The following is a 22,930-nucleotide window of genomic DNA, read 5'->3' as shown; positions in this document are numbered from 1 at the left end:
TTTGGTTCTTCCTGAAGTAAGGAGTCAAACAGATTTGTCAGCAGACAGTGTCCTGGGACTGCATTATCCGTAACAGGAATGCAAGCTCATTTTTACTGCAGTTCAGCAATGGGGTTTGAATCTTTTTTTTCCCAGGGTGGTCTTTTTATGTGCTAAAAATGCCTCATCATGATAAAACACAAAACAGGACCTTCCTTAAAATCCCACCCCCTCTCCTGGGGTGTTTGCCTCATCCAACTCTTTGGAGATCGGTGTGACTCATGTAGACTATATCAACATACTTCATCTTTTTTTCCCCCCCCTTCATTTTCAGTGCTTGAAGAGAGAGGAAAATGTTTGTGAAATAGCGCAGGGTGACAGCAGGGTGAAAGAGAGCTTGTGGAAAGCTGACACTGCCCTGGCATTTCCTATTCCAGGGGCAGGGACGCATGCCCAGTGTTACTGCACCCTCCAACCCAGCACCAAAGCATTGCCCAAGCCCATAGCCAGTATCCAACAAAACCTACCTGCGCAAGGGGCAGCTGCCAGCCTGGGAATACATTTGGCCTGAACTTTGCCCACGCCCCTGCTCTCTGAAGTCCTTGCTGTGGTGGGCTCCTGCAGTTCATGACCCCAGGCTGACAGCCAGCCCTGCTACAGCGGACGTGAGAAGCCAGCACTGTCTTCCTCGCTAAGGCGTTTTAGCCTGTGTCTGCTTACTGCCACATGCCCTGAGTACCTTGTGTGAGAGGAGACTTAGCCTTAGCCCCTCTGGAAAGCAGGACGCTTCCACCATGGATGGTGCCTCAGCAGTGCCTTGGGAGCTTCATATGTGTCCTCTTGATGGCTAGTGGTCAGACTGCTGCAGCACAGGCGGCAGCTGAACCACAGTTCCTGGCTGTGTGCACGCTCTTGGCCCACTGCAAAGGCACAGTGAGCCACCAGGAAGGACATGAAGGAAGCTCCATCCTATCCAAACAAGTGTCCTAACCACAGGGACAGGACTATGGGGATACTTTCTCCCTTACCCTCTTTGCAGACCTTCTCTACTTTCGATAAGAAAATTTATCCCTGATGCAAGAGCTTTCTGGCGAACCAGCCCTGCTTGGCAAACAAAATCCCATCTGTGTTCCTTTTCAGCGGCAATCTATCCTTGCCCATATGCTGTCCTGCAGGCACAGAGCTGCACCTACCAGCTGCAACCCACTCCTCTCCTTCCAAACAGCTTCTGTATACACGAGCAGGATCTCAGGGGCTTTGACCCAGCTTTAAGATTTACAGAATTTTTGCAGCTCCTGAATGTAGTTTTACAGAAAAACTTAATTTATGTTCCAAGAAAATAACCTCTTGATGGTCGTAATTGGCTATACCCAGTGTCCTTGAGAAAGGCTTGTCTTCATGTCTTCTTGACAGGTAGCAACCTGTCACATTAGTAACTACATTGCAGGGTGGGTGTCTGGGGTCCCTTCCATTCTTTTACCAGTTACTGATAAAACACAACTATCTACCTTGTGTTGTATTGCTGTTCGCCCCGCTCCAAGCTGATAAATTCTGCTCACTTGGAGATCAGGTTGTCCAAGGGAAGCTCTGTGTGTTTGTACACGCCTGTGTGTCTTTGTACCTCTGAAAATCTCTTCTACTACAGCAATGATTTTCTTCATGATGCACAAGTTCCTTTGCAAAAAAAATAAACCATGCTGATTTGCTTTCCCTTAGTCCACCATGGCCAAACTCTTTGTGCTTCCCTCCCCTTGCCGGAGGGGCAGATAACCAGCATACGAGTGGACTCTGGCTCTCTGGGTTGCACCCTGTCCTGCTGGTGTGGCTCAGCAGTATCAGCGGAGTTATGCTGCCCCTGCAACTGGCCTGATGTGGTGATTTTCCAAGGCCCAGTATACACGAGTTAATTCTGAAAGGCCAGGTCCTCAACAGAGGGAAATCAAAGTAAATCTGCAACTGCTAATCACAGATAAACTAAAGTTGAAGTTTACACCATGTATTTCTTGGGATCGTCAGCTGCTCCCATTGAGGGGCAGCGAAAACTCCCGCCCAGCACCTTCTGCGGAGGTGCTCTGGATTTGGGTTACTGGTGGGATGCAGGACCTCAAATGTCCTGACTGAACTAAAATGAGCATTCACAAAGTACATGTAGGAAAACATTAGTGGCTTTTTTGCCTTGTACAGTTAGACACATTATCATATTATTTTCCATTTTACTCTCAAAATGGAGAGGCAAATTTTCCTGTCCTTTATTAACTTCACTAGTATAAGCTAAATTTACATTAGTTGAAATATGTGTGAGAACAATGTGGAATTATAATTCTACACCAAATTAAGCAAAGACAGTAATGGGTAGATTGTAATAATAAATATATAACAATAATAGAGAAGGAAACAGAATCGAAACCTGAGGTTTAGTCCCAGGCCCACACTCCCATAAGTTTCCTCACCCTAGTTTTATTTCACTCAGCTTTATGATAACAGAGGAGCTGAAATACAAAGATCAGAGTTAAATCCTGACTTTGCAATAACTCACAGCATCTGGTCCGCCTGTTCCTTCCTGGATCGCTCTCTCCGTCATTCTCCAAGCATCATGCTGATGATTTGCAGTACCACTGTTGTTTGACTACACGACCCATTTATCATCTCCACACTTCAGCATGCTCATTTTTCTTAATTTAACCAATGAATGAACTAGCCCTAAATCACAAAATGGAAATGAGGGAAAGTGTTTAACTGGATCTAAGAAAAATGCTGGCTAGACTCCTCCCTGGGAAAACAAAATAAATTTCTTTATTGTCAGTCTCAAGTTTATCACATACTTTCTCAGACTGAGAGAACCTCCCTTACCAGGTTTACAGTTTCCATATTGTGCAACAGAGTTTGCTCTGACTGATCTGTACAAATTGGTCATTTTTGGATCGGGGTCCCATTTTTGCAGATTAAGTTGCAGGGAAGAAACATCTAAGTGCTAGAAATAGTCATCCCAGACTTCTTCTAGTCAATCAGTCCCCACAGACGGTCAGCTAGAGTTGGCGCTCCTGCTTGCGGTAGATGTGTTAGGCACATTCATGCTTCTGTGAGTTTCTCCACGTAAACTCTTCTCTCCGTTCACACCAAGCCCTGCAGCGGGGCATTCCCCAGCGTTGTGTAAGGACCCACCATCTTCTGCCTTGCACCCACCTCCTGTCAAACCCGCCTGGTGGCTCCTAGCTCCTGTATTGGAAGCTAATCCCCATCCATCTGCTCTGCCATGCTCAGTGTAGTGTAGCAGTCTCTGCTACACTAAAGGGTCCTAAACTAACCGCTCATTCTTGGCACAGAAGCTGTTTGCACATGCTTGATGATCCTTGCTACCCTCCTGTGAGTCCTTTCTTGTCCCAGTATGGCCTTTTTTGAGAGGGGTAGCTGGACTGCACACAGTATTCAAGACAAGGACACACCAGGGTTTTATACCGGGTAGTAGTGAGAGTGGTTTGGTTTGGTTCTTCCTTTCCCTGGGCACGGAGCTGATATTTCCATAGCACTCTTGCCCCAGGACTGCATTCCTGGATGCTCATAGGTGACTCAGAGCTCAGCATTGCATATTTAAAGTTAAGATTTCCCCCCCACCCCCATGGTGACATCACTTTACAATGTTGAAATTCATCTGCCATTCTTATCTTCATCTTAAATTCTTTCTGCAAAGTATGAATGAGTTCCTATGTCTTAGGATTCAACAGTGTTCACCATCACAATGCTCATAAATGTCTTAAGAAACAGGCTGGTAGTAATGCATTCATAGTATTCTAATTAATCCCTTCTATTGCCTAACATCACATGCAAAGAAGTATACTATTTTCAAAGCCAGAATTTAAAAGAAACCTCACCAATGATCATTTGAGAACTGTGGAAGAAAAGCAAATAATTAAAAGCAATTGATGCCATCCCAGCTTTTTGCCTCTGAGCAAAGCAAATTATCCACAGCACACCATTTTCTTCTGCTTTGAAAATGTGTGCATAGGAAAAAAATAACTCTAGAATTCTCAGGTTCGTTAGATCATGTTGAGAAAAGGGTATAATTGTGTTAGTATTTTTGAAATATTTTTCATATCTTTCTCTTTCATGTGCATTTTTAAAATTTGTATTTTAAAAGTCACCATATTTCAAATTTTGGAATCTGTTACCTCTGTATCCAGCCAGGCGGAAAAGAATAATACATTTTAAATTGCAAGTGACAGCTTTTTCCTCTATGGAAAATTGCTAATAGTTATGTCAAAACTACACATTCAAAAAATTCTCAACCTACTCAAAAGAGCTATCATGGAATGAAGGTGTAGAAGAATTGAAAGCAATTTATGGCACTCATGAGCAAAAATAGGCCGAGTCATTGCTCACAAAGTGTATGCTTGGTGATGGATGGAGTAAAGATCAAGGCTAGGAGTTTTTCAAACAAAATATCAGAGATTCCTCAGCAGAAGGACAAAGTTCAGTGTGTGAGGAAATTGGAGCTCCCTTTTGCTGAGGGAAATGGAGAAGATGCATCAAAATAATCAACTGCAAAAGTATTTCATAGTCTACCCTTGACTTTGGAGATAAATGCGGGATTTTTTTCTCCCAAAGATATAATGCGTGACTGAGAAACTGGTTCCAGTGCTATTAGTTACAACCAAATGAAAGATAAATAGCAATTAACAGAGATGGTCATGCCACTTACAAATCAGGACTTTCAAAGCTAGCACAAGTATTTTCCTTGAAAAAGGAGAAAAACTGAGCTGAAAATTTCACTTCAAACCAAACACGTCAACCTGCTTTTGAAACATTACCTTTCTGGGCTCAGTCCTTCTCCTAAAGCACTGTGAGCAAGATGGGGAGCCACACCAGGCACACGCCGGGCTCAAGTTTTGCCCAGCTTGCCCCCCACAAGCCCAGACAGCCAGCCTGCAGCAGCGTGGCTGCTGGCAGGAAGAGGGAGCACTCTGTGCCCACAGGCTCACCGTGCCCTGAGATGGGAAGGTGTTTGGAAAAAGCAGGAGCCAAAACTGTCCAAACCAGGGTTCGCAGCAGAAAATGTCTCAGAGGGAAAAGCAGAGCGGCACGGTGGACGTGGCATGAGAGCCAGAGCAAGGGGGCAGAGCGGCGCAGCAAGGGGGGTGCTAGCTGGTGGGAAAACCTGGCGCGATAAGGGAGGCACATCAAGAAACCCCAAAGTACAACTGTGCGATGAGTCAGGCTGGGGAGAGAAAGGCTTGAGACGGAAGGGGAAGAGATGTGCTTCCAAGCAGTCCTGCCTGGATCCACATGCACTGTACATATTTATTAAACTCTGGGCGGCATTTCTGGCTGAAGATGTGACATCTGCCCCTCTTCCCTCGTTTTCAAATTCAGTTTTCTTAGCTGGGTTTGGTTGGCTGTTTTAATCCCTTTTTTTTTTTTGACTGGAGCACTGAAGCTCCAAGGGGTGTTAACTTACAGTCACTGTGGAAAATCTTGAAGGGAGAACAAAAGCATCCCAACTTTTCCCAGGGTGGACGGGCAACAGCCAGAGAAGCATCACTTGGTCACGAGGGGGGAGGGAAAGCCAATGGGCCGGCTGTGGGCAACCGCAGGAGGATGGGAGCAGCGGTTTGAGAGAGCATGTAATGGCATGTGCAACAAGTGATGATGAAATGTGGCTGAACCAAATAGTTAGGGCCAGATTCTTGCCCTTCTTTCCTAAAGTCAGCAAAGTTTAGCTGGCTTTACAGCAAAGCCAGGCGGGGCTGGGAAATCAAGTTCAGTGTCATCCAGGTTTAAGCACCCCAAGTGCCTGCAAAGTGTACACAAGGTTAAACAAAATTTACTGTAACTCATATTTTAAGTGTCTCTGAACTTGGCCGCCCACACGGGAAACAGCTTGGAGCAGGTGGTCAGCGAAGCCTGCAGATCACGGCTGGCTCCGCTTGTGGTACTTGCGGGTTACTGACTCACTGCCGAATTATGAGCCCAAACAAAAGGCTTTAAGATAAACTCGAAGTCAAGAAATTGAAGAAGACAAGGTGAAGGAAATGATGATCCCAGCCTGTGCCCTAAATGCACGCGATGGATGAGGAGTTCGTAAAAAGCAAAATAAACCAAGGGGCTGTTGTGCTGGGGTTTGCTCCTCCTACTTGCCAGAGCACCTGAAGGAGAAATCGGGGGAGTGTGACAAGAAATGGCAGGTGAGGGAAAAGCTGTTCTCCATGTGTCATGCTGCGTCTAGCCTGCTAGTAAAAAAAAACCCTGTATTTTAGAGGATATTCCAACCATCTCATTGGGCTGAAACTGTTTGCTTGAACATATTAAAAATGTTGAAATTCTTACCAAATAATCATTCCTAGATTAAAGTCTTGTGAATACTGCCAGAAATTATTCCTAATGCTGATATATTTTTTTTATTTTTCTCTGTCACTTTTCAGAGCTAAAAATCTCAGAACTCTGGGAGAAAATCCTACCAAACTGGAAAAAGTTTGCTGCTTGTTTATCAGCCGTGTCACACGCTGAAGTTCTATGTGAGTATTACTTTCAAGGTACTCCATATTATTAAAATAGATGCTTTTATTTCAGATACTGTTAAAAATTAGACATGATGGCATAGGAAAAGTCAGTTTTAGATGAGAATATGTCTTTAACCCCCCCACCCCATGCTCTGGTTTTGCTGTGAGTGCCGTGCAGTGGGTGATTTTAGGCAGTTCACCGTGCAGTGACAAGAACGATTTTGCACAGTGACTCCTAGCCCTGAACTTTCCACGCTCCCCTCCATGTCTATAACACGCACTGTACGATTGCAGAATTTGGTGGCTCATCGGGCAGCTGAGGGGACCCCACTCAGGCATGTCCTCTTAGGCTGGTTCACGATCCTCTCTGGAAGGGAGAAAGGGCAAGCAGGAGGCTTGGGGGGAGCAGAGGCAGAGGAGGAGGTGAACACAGCAACACTATGCATTTATTTACTTCACTATTTCTCCCAGGCATCCCTGCGTGGTGGGGGTTGTTGTTTCATTCAGGGCCCTTCCATTTTCTTACCTGACTGCGAGGTCTGCCGTCACCCAGAAGTACTCCCCCAAAGGGGCCGAGGGGGCACGGTTAGCTCCAGCCTCTGACCAGCAGTGACATTAATTTAGTTTCTGTTTGCTCTATTGGCAGGTCTCCTTCCTCTCACCATCCCTCCTGCTGCTTTCTCAACAGCATTCGTTTTATTACCTCTCATTTATTTGGTGCATAAACCCCTGCACCAACAGTGCTTTTAATTTCTGTTGAAAAAGAGGAGAAAACAGTCACATTTCCTAAAAGGGGAGTTTTCATTTAGAGAGCACAGATCGCATCGTGAGTTTGCATGCTGTAAGCTAGGTCTGTCTAGATGACTCACAGCGGTTGCCAGCAGACATACCTGTACAAACACACACCCTGAAGTATTATAAGTTAGTCTAGTTGTCTAATGCACTCACTGAGTGCCTAATACTGCTGGTAAAACATGTGCTGGCTTTGCTAGCACGGGAGGATGTTGTAAGGTCTGATCTGAAGCCAGTTTAACTCAATGAGCTATAGATCTGGGTTTAGATGGTGAGAAATGCTCCAAAAGAGCTCTCATTCAGCAGAGGACATCAAACCGCTGGGGCAGCTCTTTTCATGCTTCAAGTGGGGGGTTTAAATACCCGGCAATATTAAGGTCTATATGGTGAGCTAACGATGCTAAAAGCCAGCACCCTCCTTCCCAGATTCCGTGATTTTGTGGTATAATCTTGGGCCAGGGTGTGTACCATAAATGTCTGCCAGTGCAGCAACACAGTTTAGAGGTGTGATCTCTCATATGCATTTTTACACCAGGGTGCTGCATGAGCTGAGCTATACTACAAAAACAGTTGCACCTGTAGTAGGAGCTTTCGCTGATATTAAAGTATTATGAAGAATTGCTCCCCTCTTCTGTAAAGTTTCTGTGGCAGATCAGGACCGCAGAATCATTTATTAAAACTAAAAATGTAGGAAGCCTAGTGCTGATCCGTACTGGGGAACCCTTTCTGCCCTATGTTATGTAGGTGAAAAAAATAAAAGGTCTTTTCCTTTGGGAAGAGTGGAATATTTCTAAATATTCATATTCTGTGGTTCAGTTTCCTTCAGCTGGGCAATGTGTTTTAAGTCACAAAGATGTAATAATGCAGCTCTGCAGAAATCTCTTTTCTGATTTATTTGTGCATGCTACAATACAACAGGAAATTTTCAAATGTTCTTTCTAAACTCCCCAATCACAAATTGTAAAATACCCATCCATGCAATGATTTCCAAGAACATTCCATGTGACATGTTTTCAGGAAAAAGACTGCTACTTGGAAGCCTGTGTGCATCAGGAATTCAGTGGTCTTTTACATCTTATTGAAAATTAACTTGTTTGGTATTTATTTTCACTACCTTTAAAACCATTGTTTTTAATGGCTGTGCTCTTTGCTGCAAGTAGCTGGCAGAGGCAGGAAATGGGGAACTGAAAGATTTCGGGAATACAGATTTCCACCCACAGTTATGCCATTTTTCAAGGCATCTATTTGATTCTGTTTACCTGCCCGTGTTCCTTTAAGTCAGTGGAAACAGCTCTACCTCTCAGCGAGGCGGGCTTGGTTGTGGTTACACGCTAGTCGCAAGCAGCCAGAGCAGCCCACAGAGGTTCGAATGAGCTTTAAAGCCGTGAGCTTGCCCGGTGGAGCAATTTTGCCACAACAGCGTGAGGCTCAAGGATGAGCTACGTGACACTTCTGAAGTGCATTTTCGAGTCCCAGGGAGTCGTGTGTTGCCTGCTAGAGCCAGCACAACGCTGGTACCCAGCTGAACGCTTTAATTGCTCAGGAGCTTCTCTTCATCCTACTGTAGCGGCTGTGATAAGGCTCCTCTTGCCTAATTTGGCCCTCTAACAGGGAGGTGTGCGGATATCCCTCCCAGCTTTGGCAGCCCTTCCGCAGCCTCCTTCCAGAGGTACACGCTTCCCTCCCTTCACCGTCCAGGGAGCCGAGGTAATCAGCTGGGACTATAAGTCTTGCTTTATACGGCTGAAGTTGGGTGAAATGAAACCTTCCCTTCATGAATTCTGAGTCTGCAGTGCCCTAAGTGGTTCCAGCATTGGGACCCTTCAGCTTTTACCTTATCTTTATTTCACTGCAATACCCAGATTGAAAACACATTGCAGTGGTTGTTTGGGGCATATGTTAGCGTCAGATCTGTTCTGTGAGTTTCTGAAATTTGGTATTCCCATGTTTGTAAGACAAGACAGCAGTTTCTGCATTAAGTTTTGGCTTTGATAGTTTGATGCTGTCTCTGAAGCAGATGGGTATTCAGTTCCATATGTCATCCAGAGCTTTGTTTTGAAAACACCAGGAAAAGATAAAAAAAAAAAAAAAGAAGCAGCAACTTTAGTCAGATTTTAGCCTGGTTCATTGACCATCACTAAAAAGTGGAGAGACATTTAACAGTTTTGTGGGTGGGTTTGAACACAGAAATGTAGGTTCCAGGTATATCTGCAGCATAGACGAGTCCAGAAATTAATCTGAAACTTTTATGGAAAAAATAAATATTTTACAATAATAAAATCTTCTGCAGTGTTTATGTCAGTTTTGCCACATTGCTTGTATCGAAGAGGTATTTAAAAGCTGCATGACTTTGATGCATTCTATTGGAGATGACCACGTTATCTCTTTGTCGTGGTTTAACCCCAGCCAGCAACTAAGCACCACGCAGCCGCTCGCTCACTCCCCCCCCCGGTGGGGTGGGGGAGAGAATCGGAAGGGTAAAAGTGAGAAAACTCGTGGGTTGAGATAAAGGCAGTTTAATAGGTAAAGCAAAAGCCGCGCACGCAAGCAAAGCAAAACAAGGAATTCATTCATTCCTTCCCATCGGCAGGCAGGTGTTCAGCCATCTCCAGGAAAGCAGGGCTCCATCACGCGTAACGGTTACTTGGGAAGACAAACGCCATCACTCTGAACGTCCCCCCCTTCCTTCTTCTTCCCCCAGCTTTATATGCTGAGCATGATGTCACACGGTGTGGAATATCCCTTTGGTCAGTTGGGGTCAGCTGTCCCGGCTGTGTCCCCTCCCAACTCCTTGTGCACCCCCAGCCTACTCGCTGGTGGGGTGGGGTGAGAAACGGAAAAGGCCTTGACTCTGTGTAAGCCCTGCTCAGCAGTAACGAAAACATCCCTGTGTTACCAACACTGTTTTCAGCCCAAACCCAAAACACAGCCCCATATGAGCTACTATGAAGAAAATTAACTCTACCCCAGCCAAAACCAGCACACAAACTTCCGTTATAGTTAAAAAAAACCACAACATAAAAATATTTTTTTTTTAAAGAGCTTTAACTACAAAAGAGTTTTCTGTTTCTGGGTCATGTGAGAGAGTTCATTATCCAAAATACAGAGTTTTACTTGTTCACACCAAAATCTCTCCAGCAAATTTTCTTGGCATAATATTGAGTCTCTCCCCATATGTATTGGAGAAATTATTTGTTCCATCTTTAGCCAAAAAGACATCTATGGAGTTGTATATTTGGCACCCAAAGCTCCTGCCTTCATTTTTTGGCACCCTTTTCTCCCCGGTGCACGGCTGCCACACACAGCTTGTACCTCCTGCCCCGCTGTGGGGACAGCTGCGCTCCCGGTCAATCAGCACCAGAAACACCACAATTCGCGGAGAGATGGGGTTCGGACAAATCCTCCACTAATTTGCCTTTCCTGATAGCGGGAGCCAGCTCCTGAGCCTCCCCAGCAACTGTGCGGCGGGAGCGAAGGAGAGCTGGGGCTGGCAGCCACGGCAGAAGTCTTGGGCTCTGCCCTGCCTCTCGCCCGTCAGTCATCAGCATCAGCTAAGGGAGCCATAATGGTCTCATTGTGGGGTTGTACGAGGCCCAGAAACAGCGTTCAGACCTTAATGCGAGCCCACTGACCGTGCTTGTAAAGCAGTTGGGTATTAAAGGGAGGAAGGCAACTGGAGCACCTAGCCAGATAACCACCCTTCCCTGTGGAGATCATCACAGGGGAAAACTAGAGGCCTTTAAAAGTTAGCTTTTAACCCTGCAACTAAAAAAGTGCATACATATCTATTTTAAACCAATACCTTTGGTAAGAACATTGGGTGGTTTCATCGCCTTTAGTTTTTTAAAGACTAGCGAAGGATTTTGTACACACCCGCAGACATGCATACGCACACACAAGCACACACATTTGTTTTAATTGTTAATCCAGACAAACTAAAGATTATGTTGTCGCATTAAAGGCTAATGTGATGAAAAGATCAAGGCATTTAATGAAGTGCAAAATTCATCCTACTTATGAAAAGAAATGTTGCTCTCTCCAGGGAAAACTCCGTACAGAAAATGTGGTTTTTTAATGAAAGTTATTTGTGTCTGTTTAATATTCTGGACCATGAGAAAAGGTTTTTGTTGTTGTTTTGGCATGTTAATAGCATAGAGTGCAGCACCACTTCATTTTTTCTAACAACTTGAGCTCTTTGACAGACAGCCCCACGCAAGAGTGGATTACCTTTCTGCTTTAATGGGATAGTTCATTAGCAGATTCGGTCATATAACTGGGGAGGATAGTAGAAAAATTTTAAGAACTTCCTAGCTGCTCTACACTCAGTTCACCTCCTGTCTGGGAACCCAGACCCACCGTAGCCTCTGAGACACTCAGTTAATTACTCTCTGTCTCGGAGTGATTATTCCTACCCCAGCTTCCTCTTCACGGAGGTTAAGCACTGTCTAATGAATGTGGAGGGAGAATTAAAAAATCACAACCCTGAGTATGCAAAGATCAACTGTGTGAGACATTTCAAGCTGCATTGTAAAGACGGAGTTAGCAAAGTGCACGTAAAAGAGAAATCCCTCCAACACGGGCAGCTGCCCGTGACTATCATTGCACAAGTAACATCATAAAAACCTCCGAGGGAGCTCTCGGAGCAGACTGCTTTGCAGGGATTGCTCTGCCTTACACTCATACGCATCTTGTAATACTTAGACGCAGTGATTGAGTAAGCAGCTTGATACCACACAATATTTTACTTGCAGTCAAGTACACCTCCATTCCTACCCTCCAATAAATTGCAGAGAACTAAATTTGGAATTCCTTGTCAGGGGGATATGGAGGAAAAAAATGCATTACAGATGAATGCTTTCAATAGTTTCCACAGATTCAGTCTAAAGCTAAAAATCACCTGTTTGCTTTTCCTAAGGTGGTTTTCCCTTACAGCTGAGATTTGCAACTGATGATATCCTTATAATGAGTGACAGTATGAAACTATTTATTTCCAGCAGTAAGGAAATTATGTATTATATTGCTCACAAGAGGCATGGTGTTTTCTGTTCTTGGAAGTCCATATTCATCTGTAAGTTTTACAAGAACAAGGTTGTCAGAAGCACTGAACACTCCTGGCCCACTCTTGAAGTCAGTGCAAACTGGGGATTTACTTGTAGTTATCGGAGTGTGATGACAGCTTGCTCTAAGGAAAACCTGAATTACAGGGGCCATGCAGCAGATGTGGAAAGCTTGGACAACCTCATCGCAATTGTCTGTAGAGGAAGGAATGTTACAGTAGGCTGATGATTAAAGTTCTAAAATGTTTCTAAACCTGGGATTTGCGGGAGTGAGGGAGGAATCTTCACCAGGCCATTCTCACACCGTCATGTCTCAGAATAACTGGAGTTTCAGAAAACTGTTCTATAAAATTGCAGTGTGACTTTTGCAAGCACTGGCTCGGGATGGACACCTCTCGTTTGGGACTTCTCTGGCTCGGAAGTATTTTTGACAGGAGATATGGTGGATGCTAAAGGAAAGGTAGAGACCCTTCTAAAAGTTTCCACGTACGGAGCTATAGTTGAACGCCAGCCAGCTTTGGTGAGGAGGACTCTGGCAGCGCTGAGGAGTAGACCAGGTACCTGGGGTGACCGAAGTCACTCAGCACTGTGAATCCTGCTGCCCTTCTCCATTTCCAGACCTTTTAGTACCGCCTTGCTCTCCCCACCACCAGGGAGAATAATCGGGGCAATTCTATTGATTTAGAGCACTGAAAAACACATTACTGTGACACAAACCCTGTAAGGCTCTAGCAGGCAGCAGGGAGTCAAAACCTACTTACTAAGAAGTTAGAGGTGGCCGCAGTGGTTCTGGGAGCACCCTTCACTAAGATATTGTGAACAACACACGGTTTTCAGCAGGTATTGCCAGTTTCCTAACTAGGAGCAGTGAAAGTCCCCTGTTTTATTTCAGATTAGAAGCTGTCGTTGTGGTAGCAGTTGCTACACACTTTCAAAAAGTCATAATTTGTATGAGAGGCACACAATGTATAAGTGGTAATATGTGTCCAGAGTCCAAGAGAAAGAGAATATCAATAGGGTGTTTTTATACAACCCAACCTTGATTCTTTACAGCTGAAACGGCAGAAGAATAGGTCTTTAATATTTATATGTTAACAGCTGGTGTAAATTCACTGTTTAGAGCTAGCCTGCACGGGAAATTTTGCCCTGGCAGTTATGCCAGGGTAGCTCCCTTTGTGGACTGTATTCTGGAATAAAAAAGCATTTTACTTCTTAATAACACCTGTACTCACAAAGTGGAAATACTATTCTGGAATAAGGGGGTGTTTATTCTGGAGTACCACCCATATGGGGAGTCTCACAGAATGGTAACAGAATACCAGTTCTGTCCAGAATATTTACTCTGGTTGATTTTTTTCTGAGGAGGGAGCCTTGTGACAAATACACAAGGGTTAAGCATGCCGGACGCAGAAGGCATGTCTAGGGTAGGAACATATTTAGAGTAGCTCAGAAAGAGCCATTTTTTTAAATTTTGGGAAAATGTCTTCTTCAAAATGTTGAAATTTTAGAATTCTGGGAAAGCTCCAGTTTTCAAAACAGGCACAAGACCCTTAAAATTAGTGGAAAACACAAACACTCTCCAAAGCAAAGCAGCCTATTTAGACAGTTACTACTACCACTAGCGCATTGACTACTTGTGTTGAGTGCTGGAGTAGATTGTTTTTACTCTCTCTGTACAAATTGGATATAAGAGATTGCCATATTTCTGGTATTTTATCAGAAGATGGACGACAACCCCATAGCTCAACTGAGAAGATCCAAGTCACAAACGTTAGCCCAACAAAACACTGGGGTTTTGGAGAAGGTCTACCGAAGGAGGGCAGCAGCCCGTGGCCTTTCCTTGGTATGCAAAAATAAATGTTCGATCAGAATCAAGCTTACAGTTTGACGGACAACCCAGATATTAGGCTTGCCGATAAAACACAAACACACACATCCAGCAGTCGAAAAGGTTAAGACAGAGACTCCTCTTTACAGCTGTGCTTTCCGTTTTAATGCATTCTGTACAAAACCTTTTCATATGTCTGAAAAAGAAAATGCCTACTTTAAATGATTAGGGTGCTGTCCTCAGGGGAAGTTAAAGATGTCCATGGTAACAAAATAAATAACGGAGTAAAAAATAGGTCACGCTTTATTACAGCATTTCACGATAACACAGATCCTTTTTTGAAGTGTTAAACTGTGTCTTTTATTTAGTAAAGCATACCAGCCAACACTGGCATTTGGCAATCTGCAATTTATTAACCGTGATCCTCTTTCATCAGAAGTCATTCTAAATAAAATTGCGGCTGTTTTTTATTTACTCATTGCATTCACTAAGAATGATGATCTGGCAGGTGAAAGTGAACAGCAGAGATGACTATCAGAGATTTTTCAGGCGGGGCAGTTGCACTGGTGGGAATGTCACAGAGCAATGGCAAACACGTGGAGGGGCAGCAAGGACACCGCACGTGCTGGAGGTCACACATGTTCCCGACGTGGGCAGTGGTGACGGAGACCTCTTTCCAGCAGTGAGCTTCACTCCCCAGTGCAGAGTCTCCTCGAGGACCTGGGGAACGTGCCAGAGGACAACAATGAGCCTAGCACTGAGTTTCATAAGAGCAGCTCATGAGGCAGGTACGAGAGCAGGTTCAAGATTAAGGCAAAAATTGATGCCTTCAGGATTTTGCTGAACAGCTGAAGTTCTCCTCTTGAGATGTAAAAGCTGCTGCTGGGAGCAGGGTAGAGTCTTAGTCTTCCTGAATCTATTTTTAATTAACACCTCACTTTCTGGGAAACGGACTCTCTGGGATACACCTTATGTAAGGGCAGCACACCCGCTGCAGCATGCCTTGACAACCACTTGAGGGTATGACCTCAGTTTGAAAATCTTCCCTTTATTTTTCCAACTGGCAGGTTACCAGTTTTTCTGAGGCACATGGAAGGAGAAAATCATCACCAGCTTTGAGCTGATCACTCCCCAGAACGATCCCAGCCTGTGAGGGAGCCTTCTGACACTCAGCAGAGTCTGTTACTCCTTGTTTTGTGCATGTGGATTTTTAAATTCCCTGATGAAAAGTTGAGCCTGGCAAAGGTACAGGTACATCCTGCCTCCTGTATCTTTTCATCTGTGCTATCCCTGGGAGATCTTGCATCCAGGTTTCCCACTTTTCAAAAATCTACCCAGTCAGGCAGCTTCCTCCATCCTCTGTGCTTTACGGTGAGAATAAGGGATTTTATCTTTTTTTCTTCAAGTCTGAGAGGGGGGAAGGTGAGCAATACATAAGAGGTGCGTTAAGGGCCCAATCTAGCTGCCACACGAGTGGGGCAGCTGCAGAGGCATGGACACATCATGTGTCTCTTGTAACACCTTTGGTGGAGGTGCAGGAAGGCTTTTTATGAGGTCTTTGTCCTGGCTTTCTCTGGGTGAATGTCACATCTAAACACCAACCCAACACACCACCAGCCTGCCAGTCTCCAGCCTGCAGTTATCCTCATTTGTTATGTGGAGACACATGTATACAACATCACCTAGAAGTGGGAGATGTAGCCCTTGCTCCAGCAAGATGTCCATCTAAATGATACCTCAGTAGCATAATCTGAACATCCAGCAAAGGAGTCAGATGTGCAATGAAGACAGATGGAGTCTCTGATAGTCATGGCAGGGCTTTTAGTGTACTTTTCCTCTCTTCTTGGGTTATGTCTTTTGCAGACAGACACAATTTTGTTTGCCCATGCTCTGAGTTATGTATGCACAAGCCAACTGTGCACCAGAAACCGCATGGCCATGATTGGTGTAGCGCTGTGCCCAAGCTAATAAACTGGGCTCCAAGGCAGGATATATTCAGTTGGGTTCACTGCCAACACTAGTATGTCTACCTGGCATCCATCTGGTACAACACGCAGGCAAGGCATAGCTTCCTTTTCCTTCAAAAGACCATGTATCTGCACCCTCAGTTATCTCCCTGGTACTTAGGGATTAACTCTGGAGGAAGGAGCATGCTGGAGGAAGGAAATGAAATGGAGATGTCTCTCACCTGCCAGGCAAGGGTGAGGAGGAAACTCTATGGACTGTGGTCAGCTTGAAAGAAATTAGGGGGGATTAGGAGGAAGACACAGTAGGAGCAGCCAGGACATGCAAAGGCAAATGGAGAAATAAAGACTTCATTCATCCAGCTGTGGTAGGTTTTATGGTGGTATAGGCCCAAAGTCCTGCTGGTGACTGAACATGTCAAGATCACAAGAATTCATCACTCACTGCCTCAGCCAGGTATGAATGTCCTGAGCAGAGGATACCTCTCACATTGCCATCCACATTGCTTAGCCAAACGCCAAAAACCATTTGCAGGATTTTTTGATTCTCTTCCTTCTCAGAGTGGCACCCCTTGGTCATGTCCCAGTCCTCTCTGCACTGGTTCCTGGGAGGCTCTGTGGTCAGAGGTGCCCCTGACATCTCAGCATCAGCACCACCTAAGTCCAGCTGAAGCAGAGGAATGGAAGCCCGTACAGGGAATTCTCCCATCCCTTTCCCCCAGCCGTGGAGGTTTGTAAGATTTGGTGTGAGAAAATTGCCAAATGAAAAGTCAGACCTGTTGTGTTGGATAACTCTGGAGGTGTAGGAAAATAAAATTTGTCTAAACCACAAACCCTATGGAAGCGGAAGCCACAAAGATTTTTGGTCTTCCCTTTCATTCCCTCTCTCATCCTCACAGTTTCAGTCCATCTCGTACAGCTGCTTCCCATTTCTTTCCCTTCTGGTTCTCTTGAGAACTTGCCTCATCATTGTGGTGTGTTTGATGGAGAAGGTCTGGCTGCTTTCCAGACTGAGTCACCTTGAAGGGCAACTGCTGAAGCACCTCTGCTCTCAGGTGCAGAGCATCCAGTCTGTACGTCTCTGGCAAGCTGAGGAATAAGGCACGATACTGCAGAGGTCGAATGTGTTCCCCATTGTTGCTGTAAACAGCTATTTTATTTTGCTGCTACCATTAGACCACCCTAGAGCCTCCTAAGCTTCTTTGAGGCAAGAAGTCCTCATTTTAGAAATAGATCCAGGAATCATATTAAGTCCTGAATCAAGCTGGGGGTGGGGGGAGGGTTGAGTTTTGGCCTATTGTAGACAGAGGTCTCTCCTGAAAGCTTTGAGCTGGAGCTGGATGCTTCCACAAGAGGGGAGGGGGCAGCGGGAGGAGGAGGAAAAGGCCCTCGCAGGCCCTCCTCTGGGGAGCTGTAATAGATTCCCGCACATTCAATTAGTGGGATGGAGAGCAGATTAAAAACAGATTATTGTCGCTGTAGCTCATGCTGAGCAGAATCTTCGCTGTGCTCAAGATGTTGCTCAGATGTGAGCCAGGGTGGCCCTTTACCTTCCCAGAAGCGATTCAGGGGAATGTTACCTCTCCCATCAGAATGGGTTTAGCCTACAAATGTTCACAGCGTTTTTGCAAAAGTGGCTACCTGGGTACATGCGAGACTGCAGTTAGTTAAAAAGAATTTTATTTATCCGTTATTCTCTCTTTTTTCTTCCTGACTCCTGTGTTGCTTTTAATCCATACTAGAAATTTGTAATTTCCTTAAGCAAAATGCTCAAGGTCATTTGCATCATGACCATGCAAATATGTGTGTAAACATCCTGCTTTCTAACAATACTTTCTTCTTTGGTGGAGTTTGGTTGTGAAATTCTGACCTTTATTGTATTTGTGTTTGCATCTTAACTCATTCAGCAGGGACACAGAAAGAAACAGGCTGCACAAACCCTACTCATACACAAGCACAGCAGCAGCAGCAACAACAAAAGACAGCTAAGATAAGAAGAACGCATCTGATGGGAAGCTTTTCAGTCCAAACGTGGGGGTTGGATGGAGTCGAGGCATGGGGTGGTAACCCGGGGAGTCTGTCAAAGCTTTAGGTAGGAACAGGAAGCCAAGCAAGATGGGCAGCAGTCTGCTTCACTGCTAGCTTGTAAAAAGTCCTGTCAGGCTGCTTCCCATTCAGCCTCGGAAGTCATTTCCTCTCTTTTTGCCTGCATTCCCTTCGTAAAATGGGGGTGAGTGCTTCCTTCTTTCTGACCGTTTCATTTGTCTCATGCAGCAACAGTACAGGTTTGGCTTTGTTTCTCTTCCTGTAGACACTGGGCCCCAGATTGCTCCTGAGGATGCTGGCTCCTGCTGTTGTACAAGCAAACGAGATAGAAGAAAAGCGGGAGGCAAAGAAGGGGGACGTGCATCCTGAAAAATGAACCTGGAAACAGAGAGGACACATATTAATTGGTGCTATAACTTGCCCCAGTTCTTTTGACTGAATTCATGTTGAATATGCTCCCCTCAGCCTAAAGATAGAGAAAGAAGTGATGCCAACAGTAAAGGCAGAATTTGGAGAAACAGGACCCTGTGAAGTACAGCTAACCATAAGTAGATCCTAGCAATGTAAAATGAAGGACATGGCCCAGGCAATAGCCAGAAAGATTTGCCAGACAGAGGAAACAGACTTCCAGGAACTCAGAGGACATGGAAGCGAGGAAGACTGAAAAATGCAGATATTTGAAGTGAGAGAAGAACATCAGACCACAAGGTACAAAGCTGGTGCTGAGAACCAAGAGGTGACTCAGATGACAGAGCACACTTCTCTGTATGAAAGATTTGATCTTAGAGATTTGTATCAATTAACGTGGATCGACCAGCACAAGACGTTTTCTCCTTCTCATGCACTCTTAGTCATTTTTGGAGGAGGTGGGCAGGGAGCAGGAGAGGATATACATATATGAATGTATATTTATACATACACATATGTATTCATGGTAGGACCTTTATGTTGCACAGAACAGACCATTTCTGGGCAATTCTCCATATTTAAAAATACGCTCTGGCAATTCAAGTGAATAACACCTAGCCACTTCCACTTTGGCCCAACAACTGCCTTTCTTTTCTTGATTTTGTATGTCTCCCCATAACAATGTCCTAAGCAGAGCCCAGGGGCTTGCCAAAGCAAGCCTCTTCACCACTGTGCCCTCCAGACCCCCGAAGGCTAGCTCTGGCAAACTCTTGGAGGAAGCAAATTCCAGAAGCCAGAGTTCACCCCTGGAGCAGGCACACAGAGGGGAACACTCCTCTGCTGCAGAGGTTTCAGATATGTGGTTTCCGGCCCCTGTCTGGCACATGCAGTGTCTGTTGGTATATAAGTGGTATAGTTGCACTTTGTATAAGATAACCTTCCTTTTTTAAGTAAGTAGCTTTCTGGTTGCAGAACAGATCTTTCAAAGGCAAAGTACAGTATAATGAGGTTGTCTGAAGTTCGTGGATAATGTGAACCAACGTCTTGGGAAAGTAAAAAGTTGCCCATCCTGTAATGTCTCTGCAGTGCTCACTCAGATATATTTGAGGGGACTGCATAGGGAAAGGAATCTAAAAGTAAGACAGAGAACAGGGTGAAAGAAGAAATACAAACAAGGTCAAAAAAGCGAAGAACATAAAGATTATTTTACCAGAAGGTGGTACTGAATGCAAAAATATGACACCAAATAAACAGCAGTGATGGTAACTAAATGCTAGTGGTTTTGGCTTTTACACAGCCAGAAGAAACCTCCCAGGCTGGGAGAAGGGCACAATGAACTGCAGTCCTGGAGACTGGCTAAAGGGTGTCCTGCTCTGTTCCTGTCACCTGGGACCAGAGGGCACATTCAGCCTTAGGGCTTGATCCTGCTGTCATTGATACTGCAGAACCCGTGGGGGTTTCTCTGGAGAAGTGGCTGGAAGCCAGGCAGGTGAGTTAGAGCACCACAAATGACACAGCATGCCCATGTTTAAGTGAATGAATTTCACTCTTCTTGACTGGGCCATTTTTTGTTGCAAAGCAGAAAAAAATGTTTTTCTTCTTTGTCAGAGAGTGTTGCGTGTTTTCATCCCTGCTTATCAATACTACAGTGAAAAACAAAATAAACAGGCAACCAAGATGAACACTTTGCATTTCTAGGTTGCTTTCCACGGAAACAATACCTGTCCAGCCACAAGATCTCTTGTTGTTCCCCAGTAATAACATTTGGAGAGGTAGCCACTTTCAGCCAAAGTTTTGATGGCAAGTAGAAGCGCCAGAGATTACCAGGAAGGGCAGGTAGAGCTCAGCCCTATCTGTCCTGGGAGACAGAGGCCATCCAGGCAGCCTGCCTACCTGGGGAGCCCAAGCACCACGGGCTCTGGTTCTGGTGCAGCCACAGCCACCGGCTGTCCCCTGTGCAGCCACCGGCAGGGGACACAGGAGGAGAAGTACGGCACCTGGGAGGGAGCTGAGGGCATTGAGACTGGGGACAGGAGATGGAAGTGGTGCAAAGGTGAGGATGCTTAGGGGCCATAGAGAGAAAAGCTGGTGATGGAGGAGGAGGGGAAGATGGAGAGCTGGGGAAGATCTGGGACCTGTATTGGAGAAATGATGGGAAACCAGACATGACAGCTGGAGGAACGATGCATTCAGCAAAAGGCCTCGCAGAACGCAAAACCATAATAAATAGTTATGAAATAACTTCTTATTTTCAGGTCAATAAGGGAAAGGAGGCACACAGCTGTGCTTAATGGAAAGACTTTGCCTTGCTGGGGTCAAACAAGCAGTTTCTTCGGACCAAGGCTGAGGGTCTGGATCTGCACCTGCCCTCAGCGGTAGCTCTGTTTTAAGGGAGTAGCAAGCACCAGTTCCAAACTCTGGGTTAGCTGGAGAGGTGCTGTTTACAGGAGTGTGTGTGTATCCTCCACCTGGGGACACCTCGGTCCCTAAAACGTGTGGCAGCTCCAAGGGATCAGTGAGGGGATTTCCTTAACTCAGCCCCTTCCCTCCCCCCTTAAACACCTTCCTCTTTTATGAAACTCAGCAAAAGTATTTTAATTTTTCAAGCCTGCAAGTTCTGGGGAGAAACATGGGTCATTCGGCACTGCTCAGATTTTTAAGCCCAGTCGGAGGCTCAAAGGGCTGAGAGCAGTGGAATGACTGAGCCTATCTATGGAAAAGTCTAGCAAGCAATAACTAAAGTCACAGTCATTTAAAAGCAAACCAGCTCTAGGGCTACGAGAGCCAAGAGCTTTCTTTAGGCGACGGACTCGGTGCACAGCTCTTGTTAGCAATGAGGAGGCTCCACAGGTGACAGCCATACAGTGGTGGCCCTGGCCTCCACCACCGAGAGAGACTGAGGTAGCTCAGGACGGATGTGGGAGATCATTAACCAAGTGGGAAAGCCATGTGCTGTAGTCAGATAATGCACTCTTTTTAACTGATTCTGTCCTGAAAGCCTAAAACCTGTCGGCTATCCACTGCTTTGTCAGTATGAAAAAATAACCAACCGGGTATGCCTGTGTAAGGTCGGTCATGAAAGGACACACTGGTCAGTAGTTTCTCCTCTGCTCTGATGTTGAAATGCCAACAGCTCTGCAAAATAAATTCATAAGGCTGCACCGGTGATTCAGCCAGGACTTTTCTAGGTTACAGAAGCGTAAGGAGAGAGTCTTTGCAGCTTATAATTGCAGGGAAACAGGAGTGGTTTACAGCAGTAGTACTTCCTGCCTGCAGTTTAAACATAACGTGACGGCTGCCTTAGAATAAAAGCAAAACAAGAATTGTTCAAAATAATTGTCTTTAACACCATTTCAACAATGACTGCTCCACACTGGTGACAGCTTTCGTAGTTTCACTATGAGAGAAGTGCATGGTTTCCCAGGAGCTCCAGGCATCTAAAAGAAAATTTTGGCACTTAGGAGGCTGCCTTGATTCCAGTAATCACTTAAAGAGTTCAAACACGAGCCTCCCTCTGGCCTTTAGCTAATCACTTCTTTTTCTCCAGGTGAGATAATTTTTACATATCTCACAAAGATGCAGAGAGGCTTACTTAATCATTTTGTAAAACATTTGAAGTCACGTGCAACCATTAGGTGTTAGGATTGTTGTGTGCTGTCTGTGGCCACCTTTGGACACCACGTTTTCTGTGTGCTGAGAGCAGGCAGCACGGCGGGAGATGCTCACTCTGTAACGCTCTCTTCCTAAGAGCCACCGTAAGAAAGGAGTTTAGTCGCAGCAGTCATGTCCAAATAATGTTAAGCATCTGACTCGGTCCACAAGACAAGGCAGTTTAAAAGTTCCGATGCGGATTTCATCCTTATCCCACTACTCATGAAAGTTAAGCTGACCGTATTTGCATTCTCTCAGATGTATACACAGACCATCAGGTTGGGAGCCATTTGTCTTCTGATACACACAGAATTATCTGTAAATGTTAAAATGTTCCAGGTCTTCCAACAGTAGATGTCCTTGGGTCTCTGGCAGATATCTACGTACCCCTGCATGAGAGGTAGGTTAAGGAAGAGGTAGATTGCTTTTGGAGAAGTAATGCATGTCCGTAATACTGACAGAATATGTTGAAGGTGCAGTTTTAATTAGATGCTTATAAATGCAGGTTTTAATTAAATACTTAAACTATCAAGGATAATCTGTGTGCTTTTAACCTGACTTTACAGACCTCTAGTGCACCACAGAAGAAACATACCCACGCAGCTCCATAGCTGAAATAATTTGTTATACTGCCAATAGAACTGTGATAACTCTTTGCAGTTAACTCTGCCCCCACAGTATTTTCCTCTGCTGTAAACATTACGAATATAA

The sequence above is a fragment of the Aptenodytes patagonicus genome, chromosome 1 (genome assembly GCF_965638725.1).
Source record: "Aptenodytes patagonicus chromosome 1, bAptPat1.pri.cur, whole genome shotgun sequence".
NCBI classification, from domain to species: domain Eukaryota; kingdom Metazoa; phylum Chordata; class Aves; order Sphenisciformes; family Spheniscidae; genus Aptenodytes; species Aptenodytes patagonicus.
The sequence above is the reverse complement of the archived record's forward strand: the minus strand, read 5'-3'. Positions refer to the sequence as shown.